The sequence below is a fragment of the Ruditapes philippinarum genome, unplaced genomic scaffold (assembly GCF_026571515.1).
Source record: "Ruditapes philippinarum isolate M1 unplaced genomic scaffold, ASM2657151v2 ctg18645_1_1_1_1, whole genome shotgun sequence".
In the NCBI taxonomy this organism is placed as follows: domain Eukaryota; kingdom Metazoa; phylum Mollusca; class Bivalvia; order Venerida; family Veneridae; genus Ruditapes; species Ruditapes philippinarum.
The window spans coordinates 4,994-14,870 of record NW_026866991.1 but is presented as its reverse complement, the minus strand read 5'-3'; the positions used below and the strand labels follow the sequence as shown (position 1 = coordinate 14,870).

Below are 9,877 nucleotides of genomic sequence, written 5' to 3'. Positions count from 1 at the left end.
TGAAATAAAAGATACTAAATCATAACTGCAACGTACTTATTCCCCAAACAGCTAAAAAAAAAACCGATAGGGCTAAATGAGTTTTTAGGAAAAACACGATATATATACTAGCTAGGTACAGATAATAATTCTGGAAAGGGAAGATCCTAGAAACGATAAAAAACAGAAACCAATCGTACATTTATATTATGAAACAACAAAAACCGTTGAACATTTAAATGCTTGTATTAAGGTTGTCAAGACAACTTATAAGGCAAATAATAAGCATAGTTTCCATTAAAGTGCCCACATGTCTAAAAGGGTCGTAATTATAGTTTTTTCATTAGTTCGTGAATAAACATAGCAATTATAACGTTTTCTTCTGTGTGAACTGTTTCAGCATTTAATTGCCAGAATTAATGATGAGTACATGTATACTTAATGACAAGTCTTGAGTTTCAAATTTCAAGTTTGTTGAAGTACACACCTGATGTGCCATGTCGTTTTATGTGATAAACTTTCAAAAATGATAAAACAATTCTAAATTAACTTTATAAGATTTGGGTAAGACAATTATATTCAGATGACAATACATAAATAAATAAGGTCAACTCTATGATTCAAGACGATAGCGATAATGAAATGAACTATCTTTATTAGATCGGACACATTTGACAATTGTCACATAAAAACAAATAGTCTCTGTGTCATAAATGGCTGTCCCAAAAAGCAAAATTCATATCTCTTTAAACAGGTAGGTAAAGAATAATTGACATATGTAAATGTTCCCAGCTTCTGTACCAAACTGCAGTCTTAAAACTGGTACAAGAATTATCTATAGATGTACAACAATATACAAAGGTAGCATTAAATATATCCTTAAATTATCCAAGAACTGGAAGAAGATGTTCCAAAATTCATAAAAATGTAAGAGAAAACGGGCATCATTCTCACTACGAAAGACTCATTACAGATTGTGTTACATTAGCCAGAAAGAAATTTTTTTTTACTTTACTTTTGACATAACTACGATTTATGAAAGTAGGTATGTATCATCAGCAATTTTTATTGATCAAGATGACACTCGTTACAAGTTTTATAATCGTTAAACACAGTAAAGATTATATCACACTTATGTAGGGATATATCATATATCTTCATGAAAGTTATTTTCTACAGATTGATGTTTACATACACCAAGATATATTGTCACATGCAAGCTATACAAACATCTATACTTCGCCCGTTGTCAAGAGGAAGACAAAAAGAGTTTGTACGTGTTAGCTTTTATTTATTTATTTATTTATTTATCTATTTTTTCAGTTTTCGCCAAGGTTCGTCTGATACACAACAGGGAGCCTTTTTCGTTGAACTGTTTGGCGTTGTGCGTTATTTCATATTCCATAATGTCTACCTATTTTTCATTAAAAGTTTTTAATCATTGAGTTTTACATACATATCAAAGGCTTTCTAAAAGTACTGTCAAGATATTGATACGATGTCGTATAGCTGGTTGCACAGGCTAATGAGTCATACACGCTATATTCAAATAGAATGACAAGTCAACATGTATATACATATATTAAGGTTTTTATTTCATAATGTGCACTATGGAACATGACTTTGATTTATGAATATTATAGTGCAGGATACATGCGGACTGATCTTATGTCAAAATGATTAATATATGTTACTCTAAAACGTGTGTATATATATACATTATAAAATGTCCTTATGACAGGTTGTCTTTATATATACTATTCTCAAATGTGCAGGGAAGAGTTCGGCTTTGGTATTCCACTCGTTCACTTGTGTGTTTGTATTTGTATATTAAAAGTATGTAACATTTGTGAGTTCTTTCTCCGTTATACGACAACGTTTGATTTGGCGCCTAAGAATAGCGATGTCGAAGCGACGATTTTGGACAGCGGGACACAACGAAGTACCTGAAACAGAAAATTAAAGGTGAGTGATCGTTTATATACCTGTAATTTGCTAATTTTGAAGATGTCAGATCAAGAAATAGCTACAATTTTTGAAAATTTGTCGGATAAATTAGACAATATTTCAACTGTCATAGGTACACAGGGTTTATCAGAAATAGTACACAATTTTGATGGAAATTCTAAATATTTTAATGACTGGATAAAATCTATAGAAAAATATGCTGTTTTAAAAGGTTTGGATGATAATAAAATAAAATTAGTTGCATTTCAATCAAGTAAAGGGACTGTAAGCGATTTTCTATGTAGATATTTGCGTGATAATCATCGTAATTCGTGGGAACAATTAAAAGAAGAAATAAGTACTAGATTTGGGGAAATTAAAGATTTACATCATGAATTTTATCTTTTGAGAAATTTAAAACAAGATTTGGGAGAAAGTGTTCAAATTTTTGGGGAAAAATTTATTAATTGTGCTGAAACCGCTTATGAAAATTATAAACTAGGAGATAATAGTTTAATTGAACTTCAGTTAGTAGAATTGTTTACGGATAATTTAGCGCATAATTATTAAAAACTTAAACTTATGAGAGAAAAGCCAAAAACTTTACAAGAAGCAATTACGTGCGCAATGAATGAACATAATTTCCGAGCTAGATTTTCTGCCAGAGTAAAATTTTCTAATTCTCAAAATCACGCAAAATACATGAATTACAAAGCAAATAATTTTAATCATTATTATACAAGAAATTTTTGCGTGTACTGTAACAGACCAGGTCACCATGTGCGTAGTTGTAGATTTAGGAAAAATGAAATATATTCTGTATTTCACCGACAAAATTTTTCACGATTTAGGAAAAATAATAGCAATAATAGTTTGAAATCAAAGATTAAGTGCTGGAAATGTAATAATTTTGGTCATATTATGCGTGAATGTCGTAAACAAAATTTTTACGACAGAAACAAAGTAAATTTTCAGGAAAACTAGCAAGTTCCTGTCACAAAGGGGTCATTGACAGGAACGATAAAATACCAAAATTTAGTATAGCATAAGCTGGAAGCCCTAATTCGTGTTTGATTAAAATAGAAAACTATAAATACAGATCATTAGTAGATTCAGGTGCTGAAGTTTGTCTTCTGCATCGCAGAATATATAGAAAATTGAAGAATCCTCCTCAACTTATAAAACAGAAAATAAATTTATGTTCAGTTGACGGAAATTATTTACATATAGATGGTTATATAAATCTTAATTTTCAAATAGGGAAAACAGATACAACTCAAAAATTCTATGTTGTTTCTAAAATGAATAGAAATATTATTTTAGGCCGTGATTGGTTAACACAAAATGGCGTTAGATTATATTTTGATTTAGGCTGCTTAAGAGTTAATAATACATATGTACCCCTCGAAGAAGATATTCATATTGCATCAATTGTTAGATTAAAACAGGATGTTATTCTGAAACCTCAAAAGTTAATGTGTGCACTGCTAAGTTAAAACAAAATCCAGGCTTGGAAAGTGATAAATTATATGAATTAAAAAGTATAGAAACTGGAATGATTGCTTCTGAACCAGGTCTTATGATAACAAATTCTGTTATGAAACTTTCGGCTGATAGAAGATTTCCTATTATGATTGTCAACAATACGCATAAAACTATAAGATTAAAACGAGATTCAGTAGTTGCTAAAGTTTCAGAAGTTGAGAGCATTAACTCGGTCACAGAGGCTCTTCAAACAACTTCCCCTCTTAACAACGATTTCGAACGTGATATTCATACACCTTCAGAGCATTTTCATATTGTTAGAGACTTATTAAGGAAAAATAGAAATATTTTCGCAAATAAAGATTCTGAATTATCACAGACAGATACTGTAACCATGAAAATACCAACAGGTAATCATCCTCCAATCAAATTAAGCCCATATCGCACACCTTTAAACAATAGAAAATTTATGAGTGACGCAATCGATGAGATGTTAGATGCTAATATTATAAGAAGAAGTCATAGCCCTTATTCATTTCCTGTTGTTATTGTCGGGAAACGTGACGGCAGTAAACGGTTTTGTGTTGATTTTAGACAATTGAATAAAATTACAAAGCCAACATCATATCCTCTCCCATTAATTGATGATATTTTAACACTACTAGGGTCTTCAAAATATTTTACAACACTAGACATGCGATCAGGGTTTTGGCAAATACCCGTGCATGAATCAGACAAGGAAAAAACGGCTTTTACGACATTCCGAGGCTTGTTCGAGTTCAACGTGACCCCTTTAGGCCTAGTTTCTGCCCCTGGAGTTTTCCAAGAACTCATGTCTCATGTCTTACAAGGTTTAGAGGCATTTGCTGTCAGTTATCTTGACGACATTCTAATATTTTCGAAGTCATAAAATGAACATTTATCACATATACAGACAGTGTTTTCAAAGCTTAAAGAGCATAAATTAAAACTTAAACTGAAAAAGTGCAGTTTTATTCAGCAACAAACAAAGTACCTTGGTTTTATAATTGATCATGAAGGTATAAAACCAGACCCAGAAAAAGTAAAAGCTATTAGGTCACTTCCGGTACCAAAATGTGTTAAAGATGTCAGATCTTTACTTGGTGCTGCTGGTTTTTATAGAAGATTTTGCCCTAAATATTCTAAAATTGTTGAACCTCTAATCAATCTTACAAGAAAACGTGTTTTGTTTAAATGGACAAAAGAATGTCAAGAAAGTTTTGAACAATTAAAGAAAATGTTAACACGTATTCCACTTTTAGCATTCCCAGACCCAAATAAGCCTTATATTCTATACACGGACTGCTCAGATTTAGTGGTCGGAGCATGTTTAAGTCAGAAATGTGACAAATCTGGTATTGAAAAACCTATATACTTCTTATCTCATAAATTAAGTGAATCTCAAAGAAAGTACAGTACCATAGAAAAAGAAGCATTCAGTATTCATTATGCGTTACAAAAATTAGATGTTTATTTACATAATGCAGAGTTTACTATATTTACAGACCATAAACCTTTAAAATATCTTCTAGAAGCACGTATGCAAAACAAAAGAATTCAGCTTTGGGCTTTAAATATTTCTGCCTATAACTGTAAAATTGAATATTTGCCAGGAAAATTAAATTTAATTGCCGATTTCTTTTCTAGACCTCCAGCTGATGATAAAAATGCTAACAAGTCAGATATTGAACTTTATGAGCCTGATATAAATGACAATGCCTTCGAAATAACAGTCTCAAATTCAAGTAATAATTAAAATAATGATAATGTACATGCTGTGAAAACTGATAAAAGCTATGAAGTAAATGCTTTTGATTCTACGCACTTTAATGCCAACGAAATAGCAAACAAAGAATACCAATTTCAAGAGCCAATTGTAGAAGATATTAAACAATTCGAAAAATTAAATATGGCCTCAGAGCAAGATAAAGATCAAACTATTCTTGAACTGAAAATGTTACTACGTCACGGACAGCCAACTAAATCAGTGCAGAGCAAATATTTAGAAATTGACCAAGTTCTTTATTATCTGTCTAATGTAGATGATAATCCTAATCTTAGATTGTTTGTTCCGCAACATTTAAAACACCTTGTCATTACTCAATATCATTTAAATAATGGTCACCCAGGAACACAGAGGTTATTTACAACAATAAAACAAAAATATTTTTGGCCAAATATGTTCAAAGAATTGTATGAATATGTTTCTAAATGCGTTGATTGTCAGTCACGTAATCTTACAAAAATAAAAGCACATATGGGCGAAACAAGAGTACCAATGTATTCATTCCAGACCATGAGTATCGACGTTATTGGGCCCTATGAGAAAACAATGAGTGGTAACCGCTACATTATTTGTTTTATTGACCTTTACAGTGGTTATCCCGAGTGTTTCCCTACTGCTGACAAAAGTACTGATACAATTATACATTTACTATTAGAAGAAATTTACCCTAGATACGCATGTCCATTACAAATTGTCACTGATAATGGATCAGAATTCACAAGTAATGCTTTCAAAGAAACACTTAAAGAGTTAAAAATTGATCACGTGCGTACAACTACCTATCATGCTGCCGGAAACGCTAAAAATGAACGTTCTCACCATGTCATACATGATATCTTAGCTAAAAGAATCCAGGGAAATCTCAAACAATGGGATATTCATCTTAACATGACACTAGCCGCACTTAGATTCAATGTCTCTAGGACTTCAAAGCATAGTCCATTTTATTTGTTATATAACCGTGACGCAATATTACCGGTTGACCAGTTGCTACAACCAAGGCAGCGCTATCATGGCGAAGAGTATCACAAAATTGCATTACAAGAACAACATAATACTTTTCTATCTGTTTATAAGAACCTTAAAAAAAGCAAAACGAGAACAAGCTAGCTATGCAGATAAGACCGCAAAAGATATCAAATTTGAAATAGGCGATCCCGTATTTTATAAGAATTTTCGTAAGAGAAGCAAACTAGATGTGAATTGGAAGCCATTTTATAGAATTATGGAGAAAAGGTCACCATTAACTTATATAATAAAAAATCAATTTGACAATTCAACAGTTAAAGTCCATGCAGAACAAATTAGGCTTGCAAATATTAATGACTGGTCAATACCAAAAGCAGATAATACAGGCAGACCAAAAAGAAATGCCACATTTGTAGTTACACCTGAAAATAGCGATACTGATGATGCTTCAGAAATACCAGAATCAGTATTACCCCAAGTTGCTAAAAATGTTAGAAAAGAAAGGTCAAATTCTGATAGTGAAGATGATATTCCATTAGCCGAATTACAGAAACATCTTCGACAACAACAACAAATTTCAAATAATGACAATACTCAAAGTAATGCACATTCAGAAGAAATGCAATCGCAGACTGATTCAGAATTATCAGACTCAAATTCCATACAAGTAAATAGCAATCCTCAGTCACAAGCAGCATATAATGCTATTCAGTCAGATTCAATGGCTGATGATAATGATTCAGATAATGAAATTTTTATAAACTCTATTTCTAGTAAAAAGAAAAGTATTGTAAAACCTCGATATAAAGTATCTGGTAAGGTAAACACAAAGTTACAAAGTAAAGATAAAGGGTCGAAATCAAGTTTTAAAATGATTTTACAAGGATTAGCTGAATTGTTATAGAACGTTATATTCCGTGTTATATGCTATACTAATTTTCGGTAAATTGACCTCAGGCATTGTAAATAGTAATTATGGAAAGAAGAAAATATATACGTTAAAAGAAAACAATATAAAACAAAAACAGAAAATTACATTATTTAACAGATATATCTTTATATTTTTGGTGGTTGTATTCATTTACATTAATTTTCAAGTTGTTTTTATTAGAACTATATATCTTAGATTTTTTTTATTATTGCTTAAAATGATCGTTATTCGCTATATGTTTATTAATAGATCGGTTAATTAAAATGCATTTCAAAGTAAATGACAGCACTAAATCATAAGTTTCAAATTGAATATTTACTTTATTTCATATTAGAATAACACGTGTATACATACATGTTTCAACTGTCAACGCACAATCATTAAATAAAGTTTAAATTTGGATAAGTCTTATTGTCGAAATAAACTAAAGTTAATAGCTTAGTTAAAACAAAATATGTCTATATGTCTAAAAATCCAATATGAAAAGAAAAATTTTAAATATCAAGTATTACATAAATAAGATACTTACACTTAAGAACATCTTTCATTGGAATTCTTATCCTATGCATTTTATGACAGTTGTATTGTTGTTCATATATCTGAAACAAAATTATGTTTATTGTATATAATATCTATTAACCGATCTGACAACGGACGAAAATGCAAAATATTGGTCTAACGATCACTTGTCGTCCAGCCAAGACAGAGAGGTGCGAGCGAATTCGCCGGTACAGTAAAACACCGCCTGACTAGAAATATTACAGTCAGCCTCTACGATGTCAAACTATGTACATAAAACCATAAACACCTTCTTCGATGTAAAACCATGCAGATATAACCATAAACACCTTCTTCGATGTAAAACCATGCAGATATAACCATAAACACCTTCTTCGATGTAAAATTATATGAAATAAGCGTCTACGATGTTTTAGATACATAACTATGCTGTTACAGCCGTCAACAACAACAACAACAACAAAATTGTGGAATCAAATAAACTTTTGTTCCTGTCTTCAACCAGAGAAGCCGAAAACTTCCGTTTATCAATAGAATGTGTTTTTCTATGTGTTATATGAACTTAAATACAAAAACCCAGAGAAATACTGATGATAACTTCTTATCAAAATAATTATTTGTGCGCGACAGATATATCCAAAATAAATATCACATAAACATTTGCGAGAATCGTGTAACAGCAAACTGTTAATTTAATTATCTTTTACTCAAAAACACTGCTACATAAATGAAGAATTATAGATCTATCATCACTTTGTTGTATTGTTCAATACAAGACATTCTTTTTACAACGACGAAACAAGAACAGCGTTTACAGATGTGTTTACAAATATTCGAATATAACTTTATCAACTTGTGTATAAAGTCTACGTTTACATATATCAAATACATATATACAAATTTAAAAGAATCTTCAAGAACATCAAACATTTATGAACAATTATGAGTGTCAATTTAAAATTATACTTTAGAAAGCTACATACCAACGATTTGAAATTCCCGACACGTCACGAAGACCAAGCAATACTGATGTCAGCAAGTACCTGTTACAAAAAATATACCTGTCACAGGAAGTGTTCAATGCGCATGCACAATACACGTTTTACAGGAAATGAAACACCTGGACATTTTATCAATTATCAATTGTTTATAATATTTTTTAAACTTTTTCGTATATAAATATCTTTTCTACTCTTATCATACATATAATTCTGTTAAATTTTATACCTTAAAGTTTTTCTAATTAATATTCTTAAAATAATTTGTTCTTCGAAAATTGTTAACTTATTTGTTTGTTTTTTATGTTTTCTTGATCTCTAGAAATTAACTTTTTTTTCCTTTTTTTTATGATGAAATAAAGGAAATTTAATATTTATTGAAAAACTTATAAAGCTATAATATTTACTTTATGTTACTTTAACATATTATTTTTGTATTTTTTTGCATAAAGATTAATCGAACATTTAACAATAATTATTATTTTACTTATTCAAAACTTTTAAAACTAATATCAAAAGTAAACTTACCTGTGCTACATTGTATCTATCCAAATTTTTCTATTAAAATGAATTCAAACATGAAAAGGTTACACACGATATTCAATTGACCAATCAGAGATGATATTACCTAAGGTGATTTTTCTTTTAATATAAAGTGACAAAAGGTTGATGTATAACATCCTTACCTTAGGGGTAAAACAGATGTCAAGTTGATTTTAGATTTTTTTTTTTAATTTGTTAGAACGAGTTTGAAATATTTGATATTTAATACCTTGTTTAATACTTTTTTTAAATTTGTTTTTTATATAAGTAAAGGAGGAATTGTCGTATAGCTGGTTGCACAGGCTAATGAGTCATACACGCTATATTCAAAAAGAATGACAAGTCAACATGTATATACATATATTAAGGTTTTTATTTCATAATGTGCACTATGGAACATGACTTTGATTTATGAATATTATAGTGCAGGATACATGCGGACTGATCTTATTTCAAAATGATTAATATATGTAACTCTAAAACGTGTGTATTTATATACATTATAAAATGTCCTTATGACAGGTTGTCTTTATATATACTATTCTCAAATGTGCAGGGAAGAGTTCGGCTTTGGTATTCCACTCGTTCACTTGTGTGTTTGTATTTGTATATTAAAAGTATGTAACATTTGTGAGTTCTTTCTCCGTTATACGACAACGATTACATTTTGTAGAGAACTCAAAATGCTTAACATGTTTA

At 30.2% G+C, this 9,877-nt stretch overlaps 1 long non-coding RNA gene across 1 annotated transcript; it reads right to left on the bottom strand.

The window, feature by feature from the left end:
• Positions 1–1,508: 1,508 nt before the first annotated feature.
• LOC132734426 (uncharacterized) lies at positions 1,509–8,229 on the bottom strand. The gene is made up of 3 exons (XR_009626314.1): positions 8,007–8,229; positions 7,648–7,966; positions 1,509–1,925 (listed from the first exon to the last, which is right to left on the bottom strand). It is a non-coding gene; the product is annotated as an uncharacterized LOC132734426 (long non-coding RNA).
• Positions 8,230–9,877: the final 1,648 nt, after the last annotated feature.